At 39.0% G+C, this 17085-nt stretch overlaps 1 long non-coding RNA gene across 1 annotated transcript; it reads left to right on the top strand.

Annotated features, from left to right (window-relative positions):
• Positions 1-10426: 10426 nt before the first annotated feature.
• Positions 10427-16073, top strand: LOC118997054 (uncharacterized). Its single transcript, XR_005068598.1, has 3 exons — positions 10427-10511; positions 11079-11313; positions 15818-16073. It is a non-coding gene; the product is annotated as an uncharacterized LOC118997054 (long non-coding RNA).
• Positions 16074-17085: the final 1012 nt, after the last annotated feature.

Raw genomic sequence — 17085 nt, 5'->3', positions numbered from 1 at the left:
AAATATGTAAAGCAATACTTGATGGACATAAAGGAAGAGATCAATAAAAATATAGTCATAGTTAGGAGTTTTAACACCCATTGACTTCAATGGGTAGATCTTCCAGACAGAAAATCCACAAAGAAACAGTGGCCTTAAATGACACATGAGATCAAATGGATTTAATTGATATCTTGAGAGCATTTCACCCCCAAGCAGCAGAATATGCATACCGTTCAGGTGCACTCAGGGTGTCTTCTAGGAGAGAATACATGAGGACACAAAACAAGTCTCAATAAATTTGAGAAGACTGAAATCATATCAAGCATCTTCTGTGCCCACAATGCTATGAAACTAGAAATCAATCATAAGAACACTGAAAAACATGCAAAGACATGGAAGCTAAATAACATATTATTAAACAATGAATATGTCAAAAATGAGATCAAGAAAGAAATCAAAAGATACCTTGAAACAAATGACAATGAGGACACAACAATCCAAAATTTATGGTACAAAGGGAACACAATCCTAAGAGGGAAAATAACAGCATTACAGGCTCATCTTAAAAAAAAAAAGCTCAAACAATCTAGTTTTACACTTAAAGGAATTTGAAAAAGAGCAACAAACTGAGTGGAAGGAAATAATATAGATCAGAGAAGAAATAAATGAAAAAGAGTCTAAAAAACGATACAAAATATCAATGAATCCAAGAGCTGATTCTTTGAAAAGATAAACAAGATTGACAAACCTTTAACTAGGTTCATCGAGAAAAAAAGAGAGAGGACCCAAATAAATAAAATCAGAAATGAAAGAGGAGAAACAACAACTGACGTCAAAGAAATACAAAGGATTACAAAAAAAATATGAACAATTATATGGCAAAAAAACATACAAACTGGATGAAATGGACAAATTTTTGGAAACACACAATCTTTCAAAACTAAATTAGGAAGATACAGAGAATCTCAATAGACGGATTATAGTTAGTGAAATTGAAGGAGTAATAAAAAACACATTAAAAACAAATGCCCAAGATAGCATAGCTTCACAGGTGAACTTTACCAAACATCCTAAGAAGAACAAGCATCTCTCCTTAAATTATTTCAGAATATTTGCCCTGGCTGGTGTGGCTCAGTAGATTGAGTGCCAGCCTTCGAACCACAGGGTGGCTGGTTCAATTTCCAGTCAGGGCACATTCCTGGGCTGTATGCCAGGTCCCCAGTAGGGGGCATGCCAGAGGAAACCACACATTGATGTTTCTCTCCCTCCCTTTCTCTCCTTCTCTTTCTCCTGCCCCTCCCCCTCTCTAAAAACAAATAAATAAAATATTTTAAAAATTATTTCAAAATATTTAAGGAAAGGCTTCCAAGCTCACTTTATAAGGTCAGTGTTACCCTAATTTCAAAACCAGATGAAGCCACTACAGAAAAAAAATAAAATATAGGCCAATATCCCCGATGAACATAGATGCTAAAATCCTCAACAAAATATGAGCAAATCAAATACAACAATTCATCAAGAAGATCATACACAATGATTAGGTGGCATTTATTCTGGTAATGCAACGCTGGTACAACATTCACAAATCAATAAATGTGATTCCCCACATAAATAAAATGAAGGATAAAAACTATGTGATCATATCAATAGGTGCAGGAAAAGCATTTGATAAAATCCAGCATCCATTTGTAAACATAATATGTGCCATATATGACAAACCCACTGCCAAAACTACAAGCATCACACTCATCAGGCAAAAACTACAAGCATCCTCTTAAAATTGGGGACAAGACAGGAATAGTCACCTTCACTTTTTTTATTCAACATAGTTCTAGAAACCTAGCCACAGAAATCAAACAAGAAGAATAAATAAAGACATTCAAATTGGAAAGGAAGAAATGAAACTGTCTTTATTTGCAGGTGACATGAAGATGTACATACCTAATCCCAAAGATTCCACCCAGAAATGACTAGGACTGATAAGTGAATTCATCAAAGTATTAAAATACAAAATTAATACCCAGAAATCAGTTGCACTTTTATATGCCAATGATGAACTAACAGAAAGAGAAATTAAAACAACAATCCCATTTACAATGGCTTCAAAAAGAATAAAACACCTAGGAATTAATCAATCCAAGAATATAAAAGACCTATATTCAGAAAATTATAAGACACTGAAGAAAGAAATTGAAGAAGATACAAATAAGTGAAAGATACAAATGCTGTGTTCATGAATGGAAATTAACATAATTAAAATGGCCATACTACCCAAAGCAATCTAAAGATTCCATGCAATTCCTATCAAGATTCCAATTATGTATTTCACAGAACTAGACCAAATATTTCAAAAATTTATATAGAACCATAAAAAGGCCCACATAGCAACAGTGATCCTGAGAAAGAAGAAGAAAATTGGAGAAATCACACTACCTAATATCAAATTATACTATAAGGCCATAGTAATCAAAACAGCATGATACTGGCATAAAAACAGACACATAGATCAATGGAACAGAATAGAAAGCCCCAAAATAAACCCATACCTTTATAGTTAATTAATATTCAACAGAGGAAGTAAGCACAAAAATTGGCTAATAATAGTTTATTCAATAAATGGAACTGGGAAAATTGAATGGATACATGCAGAAAAATGAAACTAGACCTACTTCTTATACCACACACAAAAATAAAATGAAAATGCATTAAAGATTTAAATATTAGATCCCAAACTATAAAAATCATAGAAGAAAACAGGTAGTGAAATATCGGATGAGTGCATAACAATATGTATTGGAAAAATCTCCCCTGGAAAGGGAAACAATAGAAAACACAAACAAATGGCAAAACTAAAAAATAAACAAACATAAAACTAACTAAAGAGTTTTTTGCACAGCAAAGGAAAACTTCACAAATTACAAAGACTACCCACAGAATGGGAGAACATATTTGCCAATACAAATGATAAGGTGTTAATATCCAAAATTTATAAAGTACTTACAAAACAACACCAAAAAAAAACAAACAACCCAATTAAAAAATGGGAAAAGGACCTGAATAGACACTTCTCCAAAGATGACATACAGATTGACTAATACACATACAAAAAGATGCTCAGTGTCACTAATCATCAGAAAAATGCAAATTAAAACCATAAAGAGTTATCTCACACCTGCCAGAATGGCAATCATCAATAAATTAACACACAAGTACTGGTGAGGATGTGGAGAAAGGGGAACCCTTTTGCACTGTTGGTGCGAAAGCTGATTGGTGCAGCTACTGTGACAATCAATATGGAGATACCTCAAAAAATGAAAAATGGGTCTGGCTTGTCTGGTTCAGTGAATTAAGTGCCACCCTGTGAAACAAAGTGTCACTGGTTTGACTCCCATTCTAGAACACATAGCCTGAGTTACAGGCCAGGTTCTTAGTTGTGGGCACACAAGAGAGAAGCAAGCACACATTGATGTTTCTTTCCTTCTCTTTCTCCTTCCCCTTCTCTCTCTAAAAAGAAATAAAATATTTCAAAAATGAAATAAAATATTTTTTTTAATATTTAAAATGGATCTACCTTCTGACCTAGGAATTCCACTTCTGGGGATATATCTGAAGAAACCCAAAACACTAATTGGAAAAAAATTAAGCACCCCTACATTCATTCCAGCATTATTTACAATCACCAAGTTATGGAAGCAGCCCAGGTGTCCAATAATAGATGAGTGGATAAAACAACTATGGGACATTTATACAATTGAATACTACTCAGTCATAGAAAAGAAGAAAGTTTTACCTTTTGAACAGTATAGATGGACCTGAGAAACATTTTGCTAAGTGAAATAAGCCCGTCAGAGAAAGACAAATACCATATGATTTTACTCATATGTGAAGTTTTATGAATAAACTGAACTAACAAGCAAAATAGAGACAAACCCACAGATAGCAGAATGACAGCTAAGGTCTGGGGAAGTAAGGTGGAAGGAATGAGCAAAAAGGAAAATAGAATCATGGACATGGACAACAGTGTGGTGATTGTGGAGGTGGGATGGGGAAGGAGTTATAAAGGGGCTAAATGGTAATGAAAAAAAGACAATACAAAAATCATTAAAATATAGTAAACCAAATGACTAAAAAGTTTTTAGGTGTTAATTCGGGGGGGGGGAAACTTTGCCCACAAAGTACCCCCATTCGCCACAGATGAAAGTGATACTACCAAGACATGATCTGCCTGGGGAGGAAAGGTGGCCAATCTCTCAAAGGGGAAGGGCCAAGAGCCCCTTCCTCAAGGGGCTTTTATTGGATTCGTTTGCACAGGAATGCAGGTAAGGATCAAACAATAGATACTATTCAAAGAACTAATTCTCAGGACTTATTCTCAGTCAGGGTCAGGTAGCTAAAGGGCTATAAAACTTTGAGGAACAAACTTCTTGCTTGGACCCTTATCATTTAAATGAGAGCATTCTAAACAAAGCAGGTTTCACAGGTTTTTTACATATTCTTTCTCAGGCCTGACCAACCCAGATACAGCTCTAGCAAGGCAAGGAGCTATACTGCCTCCCATCACAGGTTTTCAGGCTTAAGTGGATTAGAGCCAGACAGCACTTCTCCCAGACAAAAATGGGGACTCGAGCTATGCCACAAGAGCCAGGGATGAGGGTTCAGCGCTCCCTCTTTGTTGCAGCCCCCTGAGTCCTTGCATGATGGAAGTGATTGTGTATGGCTTAGGTTGTCCCTCTCTGTGTGAGGAGTCTTACACATTATGGACATTGACCATGCTTTGGGGACAGGGGAGTAAGCTGAGGCAGCATTTGCCACCAGAGACAAGCTTTGTCTTTTTGTGGATTGCATTCTGGAGGTCACTCACTCATCCTTAGCCATGGGGGGTAGTTACAATTCCTGAAACCAGGCAGAGCAGTTCCCAACATTAATCTAATTATTTTGATGCTTAAAAACATCATAACTGGTTTTAATAAACAAGGATGAGACTTTGGGGCAAGATATAGGTATAATTAGATACACTTTGCTTCCTTAAACAACCAAAAGAAAGACAACAACAAACTTAAAAACAAAAAAACAACCAGAACAGTCAAAAATATCAAACTGTATGGAAATCCAACAATCAAGAAGTTAAAGAAGAAACATTCATCCAGACCAACAGGAGGGGCAGAGATAGACAACCAGGGTGGAGAGAACTTGAAGCAAGGTGGCAGCTGGTAGAACAGGCAGTCCCACAATTGCATGTGAAAAACCCCAAAAGCGAGACAAACCACAAAACTGAGGGTTCCAGCACAGGGAAATAAAGCCTCAAAAACTCTGACTGAAAAAACCTGGGGGAGTTGACGTGGCAGAAGAAACTCCCAGTCCCACAGGAGAGTTTGTTGGAGAGACCCACAGGGTTCTAGAACATACACAAAACCACACACCTGGGAATCAGCTCCAGAATGGCCCGATTTCCTTGTGGGTGTGGACGAAGTGAATAAAAGTAGGCCCACAGCTGAGTAAGCAGCATTGTTTCCTCCAGTAGCCTTCCCCCACATACAGCACAATGTGGTTGGCCCTGCCCTGGCAAATACCTAAGGCTCCGCCCCTTACTACATAACAGGTGCACCAAGACAAAAAATATGGCCCAAATGAAAAAAACAGATCAAAGCTCCAGAAGAAGTACAACTAAGCAATGAAGAGATAGCCAACCTTTCAGATGCACAGTTCAAAACACTGGTAATCAGGATGCTCACAGAAATGGTTGAATATGATTGCAAAATAGAGACAAAAGTGAAGGCTATGAAAAGTGAAATAAGGAAAATGTACTGGGGACCAACTGTGATGGAAGAAAACCGGGATTCAAATCAAAGGTTTGGAGCAGAAGGAAGAAATAAATACTCAACCAGGACACAATGAAGAAACAAGAATTCAAAAAAATGAGGAGAGGCTTAGGAACCTCTGGGACAACTTTAAATGTTCCAATATCCAAATCATAAGGGTTCCAGAAGGAGAAGAGGAAGAGTTTTCAATTTGCAACAAATTGAAAACTTATTTGAAAACATAATGAAGTAGAACTTCCCCAATCCAGCAAGGGAAATAGACTTCCAGGAAGTCCAGGAAGCTCAGAGAGTCCCAAAGAAGTTGGACCCAAGGAAGCACATACCAAGGTACATCATAATTATATTATCCAAGATTAAAGATAAGGAGAAAATCTTAAAAGCAGCAAGAGAAAAGAAGAGAGTTACCTACAAAGGAGTTCCCATAAGACTATCATCTGATTTCTCAAAAGAAATCTTGCACGCAAGAAGGGGCTGGAAAGAAGTATTCAAAGTCATGAAAGGCAAGGATCTATATCTGAGATTACTCTATCCACCAAAGCTTTTATTCAGAATGGAAGAGTAGATAAAGTGCTTCCCAGATAAGGTCCAGTTAAAGGAGTTCATCATCACCAAGCCCTTATTATATGAAATGTTAAAGGGACTTATCTAAGAAAAAGAGATGATCAAAATATGAACAGTAAAATGGCAACAAATTCACAACTATCAGCAACAAAATCTAAAACAAAAACAAAAATAGACTAAGCAAACAACTAGAACAGGAACAGATTCACAGAAATAAAGATCACATGGAGGGTTATCAACAGGGAGGGGAGGAGAGAATGGGTGAAAAGTTACAGGGAATAAATAAGAAGCATAAAGGCAGGTACAAAATAGACATGGGCAAGTTAAGAATAGCATGGGAAATGGAGAAGCCAAAGGACTTACATGTATGACCTATGGACATGTACTAAGGTGGGGGAATGATGGTGGGAGAGGGGGTACAGAGTAGAGGGGAATAAAGGGGGGAAATGGGACAACTGTAATAGTATAATCAATAAAATATATTTTTAAAAAATAAACAAGGTCAAACTTGGGAGAATTTAAGTTTATTTGAGTTTGATGTTTGGCCAGGATATAGCTGTAGATGTAGATGAAAGTGTCATTAGATTTCCTGTAGTGGTTTTCTATTTTTCAATATTTTTCTGGGTATCTTTTATGTCCTCTAAATTCAACTAGTTTTGTAGGATAAAGTTATGACAGTTAAATGCCCCAATCCTAATAAATAAACAATCTGCACCCTCACATGACAGAGGCCACATGGGAACCTCACTGGTGCTGCACATTCTCAGGAGAGTTGACCCTGATCAGAGCAAATCACGAAAAAGAGTGAAGCTGCAGGACGAGCACCATTTCCTCCTCCTCAATCACCTACCAGTGGACCCCCAAAACTAGTGCAATTGGATCCTCTCTTCTAAAATTGAGAGGCCCATGAACTCTTTCCTTTTGATCACCTAATAAAGTGTTTAAATAAGCCAGTCAGAGAAAGACAGGCACCATTTTATTTCACTCATATGTGGAATCTAATGACCAAAATTAACAAACAAAATAGAAACATATTCATAGAGAACAGGCTGACAGCTGTCAGAGGGGAGAGGTTTCATTGCTGGGTGGAAAAAATGAAGGAATTAAGGAAAAAAACTAATAGACATAAAATTAAGAGACCCCCACTAGGCAGACAGTGGAGCCTAAGAATCAAGAAGCAGGAATTCTTCGTATGTAAACTATCAGGATGTGGCAGAGGAGGCAGTAGGAAACCCTGAGAGGTAGTTCATGATCATGAGCCCAGATATTTTTATATCGTCAGTCTGAATGTTTTCACACATTAACTTTCCCTTGATGATGTCCTTTTATTCATTGGATCTGGGTTTTGAAACATGATTAGAAGTTTGTTAAGAAATGACAAAGTTATCTGCAATGACATTAGACAGTCAGGGTCCTGTAAGTAAGTGGCTCTTGAAGGAACAGAGACACAAGGCAATTCCTCTCCGTGATTCTCAATCCCAGCTGCTTAATTAGAACTACCTGGGAGCTTTAGAAAGCCCAGTGCTCACATTTGATCAAGGTCAATTTCAATCTGGAATGAAGAGGGTGGGAATCAGGCATCAGTATTTATTAAAATCTCCCTGGATTATTTCAATATGCAACCAAGGTTGAGAAACTGTGCTGTAGGCAGTAACTGGAGGGTACACCTAGTACAGACAAGTATTTGCTCTTGCTATGCACTGAAATCCCACATTTTTAATTAGGCCTTTTATTATAAGAGGAATGAATGAGGTATGAGAGGATGGTATCATGTGGAGAAGAAGATGACTGGTTTTTTGGCTTGAAAGTTTTGGGTTCCTACTTAAGCTCTGTCACTAACTCCTTAGCTGCATGGATTTGGACCAGTTGCTAAGCCTCAGTTTTCTTCTTTGTTCCTTCCAAGGAAATAATAACAATTTTGTACTGGTTTTGTAATAACTAAAAGGATGAAATGAAAAGTACTTATCACAGTTTTGGGAACACGATGAAGGGACACTATTCAGTGATGGATAGCTGTCACAGTTATTATTTACAAAATACATACAATTTCACAAGTAAAATAGAGCACGTGCTATTGGCATCAAAACAGTGATACCACAGTCATACATACAGGATAGCACCTTTCAAATGAATATATGTTCACACTGTTGGTTTATTTAATATCAACACCTGCCTCTAAGTTCTTAAGTGCTTATAATTATGGATATTAACTTTCTAAATAAGGAGGTATTTCCTATGTAGAATGTAATAGAGGAAGGGAATTAAAATTCAATGAAAGCATTCAGTGTGTCTGTTGAAGACCTCTAAGAGATGTGGAGACATTATTGCATCCATCTTGGCTGTTACCCAGAGAAGTAGATAAGAATATGCGCTATCATCCAAGGATGATCAGTACATGGACCAAGAACTCCTAGAATCATAAAGCATAGAATGTTTAACTTGCAGGAAATCATACAGTTCAATGATTTTAAAGTCTTAGCAGTGAAACACTTTCCTCAATAGAAATCTTAACTGTTAATTGCCAAATACTTGTAAGTGAAATTCTTATTGTTGAAGTGAGTAGGGTTGTTTGGAGTCCTAGTGATTCCCAAGAATGCACTTTGGAAGTCACTGAATTAGAACCACTTGTGGTAGATTGTACTTCAGTAGCACCCAGTGAAACTCACCTCCCGGCATTCCCACCGTTGTGCACTCACCTTCAGCATTGAGTATAAACCTTGCCTAACAATAAGCTATCAGCATATCGATATGATCTTTGAATCTTTTGCCATGCAAATAATAATTCTTGGGTTAGGCTATTGTATGGTGAGACAGCGTGAAAAGAGAAACCATGAAGAAGATACTGAGGTCCCATATTTGTGAATAAAGTCCTCCTGGATCCTACGGCCCCAGTTTAGCCTCCAAACAACCACAGGCTCATGAAAAAATTCAAGTGAGACCAACAGAAGAACCACCTAGTTAAACCAAGCCCAGACTGCAGAATCATGAAAAAAATAAAGTAATTGTTGCTTTAAGCCACCAAGTTTTGAGATGAATGCTAATATAACAATACATAACTGAAAAGTTATTTACTCTAGTCCTTATTATAGCTCTAAAATCTATCACTGTGCTTTGTATTAAGAAAGTGCTTTATATTAAGCATTGTATACACATAATTAACCAATAAGTGGAAGAACCAAAAAACCTGGAGCTCACAGCGAAGATCAGACATGGGGCAAGTGACATTGTGAGAGGAACAAGCTCCAGTTTTATGCCTTGAATTGAGGAAAGGAGAATCCATGACAGCTTTGTACATCTTTAAGACCATAGAGCACCATGGCCTGACTTCCATTCCCAAGGGCTTTCTCTCCCTCCACAATCCTTCTCTGCCTGTATGGGAAGGGTCCCAAGTGTCAGAGATTAACCCCCACATGTCCTCAAAGCAGTCTTCAATGTAACTGATGGGACTTGATGTATAAAACACTAAGCTTTCTCACCCCTCCAGGGAATGGAGTGGAATAATTCTGAGAATGTGTTCTCAAGATTGAGGTCCACTTACTGACAATGGTAACTTACTTGTTACACATCCCCTGCTCACCCTGCTCACCCTGCTCGCCCTCATGTTCCCACTCTCTTACTGTTGTTTCCTGGCATCAGCTGTGAAATAAGCTACTTGCTCTTACATTCTAGTTTTGGGGATTGCTTCTAGAGGGGCTCAGACCAACACAGGCTCTTTATGGAGTAGAGTGGCTTATGGAGGAGATTGTGCCAGGCTACAGAGGGAAGTTGAGTGACGCTAACGAGGGCACATAGCAGACTTGTCACTGGTGAAGGGAACTGACAAGCATTCAAACAACATAATATCTAAACCATCACTTAGCTTTCCTTCTATCACTCTGGGAGCCTTCTGCCATGGACTGGACTCTTAGGCCACTAAACAGTTTCCCAGAACATAGTAAAATGTGTAAATCAATCAAAACATGCTCTCTTTTTCATTTCTCACAAACATAATTGGTCTTATCCTTGGTTCATCAAAGGCTGAGGGGTGAGATTGATGTCACTTATCATATTATTTTATTAGAATACATAGCCACAGGGAGGAAGAGCAAGAATCAGGAAGAATCAAGATGGCAAGGAGGAAGAACCATAGGAAGCAGCTACATTATGGGGGTAAGTACCACTAGGGAAACTGGTTACCCAATCATGGAACCACACCTCTGCAGATTCATGTAAGCTACATCCCAATACTGATAATGGGTGTGAAACAGTGGGAAATTTTAACAGTAAGGAATTGTAACCCACCTCACCATTCTTTTAATATTGTTTCTATAAATGCTGACTCTGACTAATATGTGGCTTGTAGATGCTTGTTTACAGTATGTTTGTAAAAGAATCCTAGGAACTAAGCAAAAGATGTAGACTCTGACCTTCAGGCCTCCTAATTCTGGGATATTTGCTGACCTTCAACCATGGAGCCAGGATGTTACGAAGCTCAGATGACTAAACCAGGATGACACACATCAAACCATCCCTTGAATTATTTGAATGAACTGTACTGGTCTGCACATAGGAACTTTTCAACCTCCTCTCCTTGATCTCTTTGTTCTGCTTTCCCTTCTTATAAAAACCTCTGCCTCCACTGACAGGTGAAAACGGGCTTTGAGACATGAGTCTCCCATCTTCCAGGTGGCTGGCACTTGAAAACCTCTGTTCTTTTTTTTTTTTTTTTTACACCAGAGCCTGTCTCAAGGATACTGACGTTTGAAGCAGCAGGCAGCTGGACCTGTGTTTGGTTCCAGGTGTAGTAACAAAGGGAAAATCATTGGATCCCATCAACAATGGTCCAAAGACTAGTTTCCAAGGATGGTCGGTGGGAAAGTATGGAATTGATCCTCCTGTGGTTGCCAACCTGCAACACCCGACAATAGAGAAAGAGGTTGAGTGTCCTAACTTCCCACAGACTGACTGTGAGGTAGGCATCTCATATATGTCCTAATTCTTCATAAAATTCAGTAATTCTCTTATCTTAAGAAAGAAAAAATAAAAGAAAAAGAAATAGCAAAGTCAAAGATTCTCCTGCCTTTTCAAAATAACAGCTAAGCTGATCTTCTCTGACCCTGATCTCGGAAGACATTATAGTCTCCATAAAACACTACTCCAGTATCTAGGGCCAAAGCCATTTCCTGTGAATCCATGGACCTGTCACTGGCCCCTATCACAACATGAAGAGAGCACAATCTTCCTTCCAAAAAATTCAATACAGACAAGGAATACCAGGCAGTTCAATTACATTATAATTGACTCTAATTGGCCCTCCCACGGGCTGTTAAATTCCTTATCTGCAGCCTGGCAGCACATTAGAAAGCTGCAACACCTCTATCCTGCCCTGAAGAACACAATAGAGAATGTTTTAAAAAATCCACCCAGCAGCTGAGCTGGAATAAAGGGAACTCCTGCAGAGTGGATAAAACGGAAGCTGTTTTAGGAGCAGTGTTGAGGAGCTCTCAGGGGTGGAATGTGAAACTTCTGACTGCCTTCTCGCGACAGGCAGAGAAGAAAAAAAGTTCTTGAGGGATTATTATCAATGCTCTGAACGTTTCTTAAATTGATATATCTTTCAAGAAACTTCTCTGTTTTCTTTCACTTATTATGAACTGACTCCAGCAAGGCGCCAGGCACGGTGTCAGAACTGGATATTTGGACTACATGTGTCAAGTCTAGCACAGAAGAGAAGATTCAGTGAGATGCCACCAGGACATGATGAGCCTGTCAGGATGGGGAGAGGGTGGAAGAAGAGAACTGGGCAGGAGCGCTCCCAGCAGTGAGAAGAGCAGGTGTGAAGGGCTAGAGTTCAAAGTAGACACGGCAGGAATTTACTTGAACCCCATGCTCCTAGAATACAAGGGAAGCAACCTTGACCCCTTCTTCCCACCACCCCCCCACACACTTTTTTTTCTTTCTTTGAGAGCCACCTACTTTAAAGAAACACTCTTTTTCATAGGACTTCTTGGTTACCTGGGGATGGCCAGACACAGATCTTACAAATTCCCATTCTTTGCTTCATAATTGGCTGAACTGTTCATCCCTGGTGATCAAATGGAACCAAATGCTAGTAACTAAGCAGTGATGGGGAGTTTCTCCTTCCCTCAGGGCCCAGAAATTTGATGCACCTTTAACCTGCAGTAGGACACATACCTTCCTTCATACTCCCTCCTGAGAATAGATGGCTTCAAGGTAAAACATCCTCTGATCTACTATCCTGTCATATCACTCCCCTTTATCACACTTCTTCATTCTAGATTGTTTGTAGCTTATTCACTGTTCCCTGTAAAAGAAAAATCCTTTTTGCTTAACCCTTGACATACTTGCTGATTTATGGAAACATCATACTCCCTGTTGCAAGAGCTCTTCCCCACCCCTTGCTTTATAAGTCCTATTTCTTATTTTATTTAAATGACTGAACATGTGTACTAGTCATTCTTAGTATTGAGTATAGTTATTAAACTTGAAATGCAGCAGAATTCCTTGGAAGATTATTAAACACAGGATGCTGGGCCAGAGTTTCTTATTCAGTAGGTCCTGGGTGGGCTTTGGAATTTGCATTGCAAACAAGTTTCTCAGTGCTGTTGATGCTGCATACCCAGCACCTCACTTTAAAAATCACTGATATAGAACCAGACAGGGAGAGATAAGTGATAGAACCACCAAAGAATTAGGCAGAAGCCAGAACAAGAAGTACCATGGGTTTATACTTTTTATCTCAGGCCCTACTGAAGGATGGAAATAGGGAGGTATTTAATCACATCTGCCTCTTTTTTGAAATCTTTCTGTCTGAGGCTTAGAGAACAAATTGGAAGGGGGAGAAACAAGGACAGGATTCAGTTGAGAGATGCTGGTAGCATGGGCTGAGGTTGGGGGAGGTGCTAGTGACTGAAGAGAAGCAAAAATTCAAATGGCATTATAGCAATAGCATGCACAAGACTTAGCAGCTGGCTAAATGGTGGGAAATGAAGAAGGGGAAGGAGTCACTCATGATCCCTGGTTTTCCAACAAAAAAGGAAAACCAGAAGTAGGAGAAACTCTGGAGGGAAAGCTAAAGTTGTTGCTATATGGAGTTTGTTCTGCTAAGGACCTGCAGTGAGGAGTACAGTACACACTGAGATAGAAGGTTCTAGCATGGTCCAGGCCAGAGAAAGTTTTAGAAATTTTCAGGTGAAATACACATAACATGTGAAACTATGAGATGGGTGAGACTACACCAAAGAGAGAACAAGGAGTAAGAAGAAAAAGTAGCATGGATGGAGGCCTGTGGAAAAGCAGATAGACAGAGTACTGGTCTCAGCTTCTTCTCCAACACTGTCTTATGATACTCATATTCCTCTCACAATTACGTGGGACTCAACTTTCTCTCCCCTACTAGACCACAGCCTGAAGAACACTGTTATTTAATAGTGTTGTCAGTTGTCCCATAAGGATCTGCACCCAATTGCAAGGTATGTGTTTGGAGCTGGGGGATTCTCCTCCACAACACCACTACACAATTTTTGGATACCAACTGAGTGACCTACAATTCAATTTAATTATGATACTATCTGCCCAGAGAGAGCACCAGATTCCATAGGATAAAGGTTCAGTCCCACAAGATTGATCCCCACTTCAGTTGCCAATCACAAGTCCACATTGTCACCTGCACTTCTGACCAACTGCCTACAAATCAGAAGTTCTAATGATCCCCTCCTTGGGTTGAATGAATTTGCTAGAGCAGCTCAAAGAACTCAAGAAATCAATCTACTTGTGAGATTAATGGTTTATTATATGAATTAATAGCCAGATGAAGAGATGCATAGGGCAAAGTCCTATGACTAATAAAGGGGACACATATTAAAACTGATAAACTCAGGGGTGGCCCATATGGTGGGCCTTACAAATCAAAGACTGAAAGGCACCACACAGGATGGTCTGAAATTAAAACTTCCTAACTAAAAGTAAGTGAAGGCAGGTAGTTATGTCCTAGGCTGGTATCTCCCTTGACAAAGGTTAATCTTTATCTTAACTAAGCCTGTCTATTGTCTTTTCACATCTAAGATAACATAGCTTTGGAATATTAGAGTAATTCCCTATTTTCCACCTCCCAGCCAGAGCAGGAGACAAAGAACCCCTCATTGTTACCTGGGTCCCAGCGTACCATCTCTTTGTGCTGTAAATACTAACTGTTAACTATCCTATATCCACCAATGTAAAAGAAATTTATGTCTACCCATTTTACTTTTCATCCAATCTTAGAGATTTCCTTACTTTGTTCTCTTCTGTCTCCCTAATCTATCACCAGTGGACTATATGTAATGCTCTTACATCTTCCCCTTCGATTCTTATGTGTAAGCGGTAAAACTGCCACTTTCCAGAGCATTTTCTAAATCCATTAAGATTTTGTTTGCTGGAATTTATCATCAGTTTGGCTCAAATAAACGTATAAAAATTCTGTACAAGTTTGGGTGTTTCTTACATAAACAGTCCCAAACAAGATGTTTGTAAAGTCTAGGACTTGCCCTAGTGGCACAAGGAAGCATTCTGGTTTCCCCACCTGGAAGTTCTCCAAAACCCTTCCTTTGGGGTTTTATGGAGGTTTCATTAACTATCCTGTACCCACCCATGTAAAAAGTGTGTGTCTCTCCATTTTCCTTTTTATCCAATTCCAGAGACCTCTCCATTTTGCATTTCCCTCCCCCTTAATCTACCACCAATGGATCCCTTGTAATCTAGTTTACACCACATCCTTTGACTCAACTGTGTAAAGTAAGCTATAAAACTGCCATTATCCAAGGCATTTGCTCAATCTGTTAAGACAATCATTGTCAGTTGGGCTCAAATAAACTCATAAAAATTCTCTACAGGTTTGGATGTTTCTTGCACTGACACCATTTTGTGTTTATTTTTCATAAAGTACTTGACAAAACAGACCATGTTAATTTATTAGTGTTTGTTTTTAAGATATTAGAAAGAAAGCAGATGACAAATATTAAAAAAATGTATCCTCCTTCACCCTTTTCTTCCAGCATCATTCAATGAATAGAAAGGTACGAGGTGATGGGCTGACCTAACAAACACTGAACAGTAGGCAAGAGCCAGGCATACAATTAGAAATTCATACTTTCATACTCTCAAGAGCCACCATATTGACTTCATTAAAAGAAATAAAATGTAGCACTGTGCCCCAGAAACCACTTGTCATATGGTTGTGCATATTTATCTAGGAACTGTTATATTTTTAGTTGGAAGGAGATGGGTTTTTTCTCAGTTTCTATAGTAAGTCACTTGTAAAGTCTGCATTTGTATGATTAAAGTGATAACAATGAATTGGCCAATTTTCCCAATTAGGAAATGTACCCCATTTCCAGGTTTTAAAATACATATTAGCAGAACCACACTAATGAGAAAAAAATGAAAACTTCTTTTTATTTTTAATTTACCATCTTCAGGCATGAAGGCAAAGGCCCCAATCCTAATTGCCTTCCAACCATACAGTTTCCAGAAGTGCAAACTTGAGAGAGTGGGTAACAGGATCCACTCCCCAGGACTCAGCTCACCTTAGCCACAGAATGTTCACCGTCGGGCCCACAAACAAATCATGGTAACCTAACTCTTGAAACGTAGCAAGTCCAAACTGAGACGTGCTATACATGTGCAAAGCACACTGGATTTGGAAGATTGAAAATTACTTTTATGTTGATTACATGTGGAATGATAATTATTTTCACAATATTAAATAAAGCATTAATAAATCACTTCACTGTGTGTTAGTTTGCTAGAGCTGCCAACGTACTACACACTGAGTTGTTTAAGCAACAAAAATTTATTGTATTGCAGTTCTAAAGGTTAGAGGTCCAAGATCAATGGGTCAGCAGTATTGGTTCCTTCAGAGCTCTGAAGGAAAGATCTGTCTAGGCCTCTCTCCTTAGCTTGCAGATGTCTATCTTCTCCCCGATGTCCTCATATCATTTTTCTTCTGTGGATATCTGTCTCTATGTCCAAATTCTTTCTTTTTATAAGGACAACAGTCAGACTGGATGAGAACCCACTGTAATGAACTTATCTTAACTTAATAATGTCTTTAAATACCCAGTCTCCAAGTGCGTTCACATTTTGAGATACTGGAGGTTAGGATCCCAATATATCTTTCTTGGAGTAGACATGTCCAGATGGGCAGGGTAGGACAAAATGGTGGCTGAACTACAACCTGGAAAAGATGGCTGACGTCAAACCAGGGAGCCAAAACGGCAGGCTTTGCCAAAACGGATATCCGCATAGCAACCTGAGCCCGAGGAGAACCACCAATGATATGTTGCCGCTTTGTTCAAAGGGGACCAATCCCCAGCTCCCACGAAGAGAGCCAACAAAAATAAAACCCCACCACATTCCCTGCTTGGGTGTGGCTTCTTCGGCCCCACTTTGCGGACTGGAGAACCTTGCCCAGGTGCACAAACCCCATTAAAGCGCTATACTACCTAACTTTGTGGTTGATTGGCATTTCTTCCTCAGCAGAGCCTAAGAAAACCTTTCAAGACACCCATAACACATTTTATTTTTTAATTATTTTAAGTGGCTATTATAAAGTATAAAACTATATATGCAGCTTATTTTATTTTTCTATTATTCTACAATTACTTCTCTTCCACAGCCTGGCGGTGATGGGGGGCAGGGTTGTGCAGGAAAACTGGGGAGGAAAGGAAGTTAATGAGCTTTACTC

The sequence above is a fragment of the Sturnira hondurensis genome, unplaced genomic scaffold (genome assembly GCF_014824575.4).
Source record: "Sturnira hondurensis isolate 20B ecotype Veracruz unplaced genomic scaffold, ASM1482457v3 Scaffold0012467, whole genome shotgun sequence".
NCBI lineage: Eukaryota > Metazoa > Chordata > Mammalia > Chiroptera > Phyllostomidae > Sturnira > Sturnira hondurensis.
The sequence above is the reverse complement of the archived record's forward strand: the minus strand, read 5'-3'. Positions and strand labels throughout refer to the sequence as shown.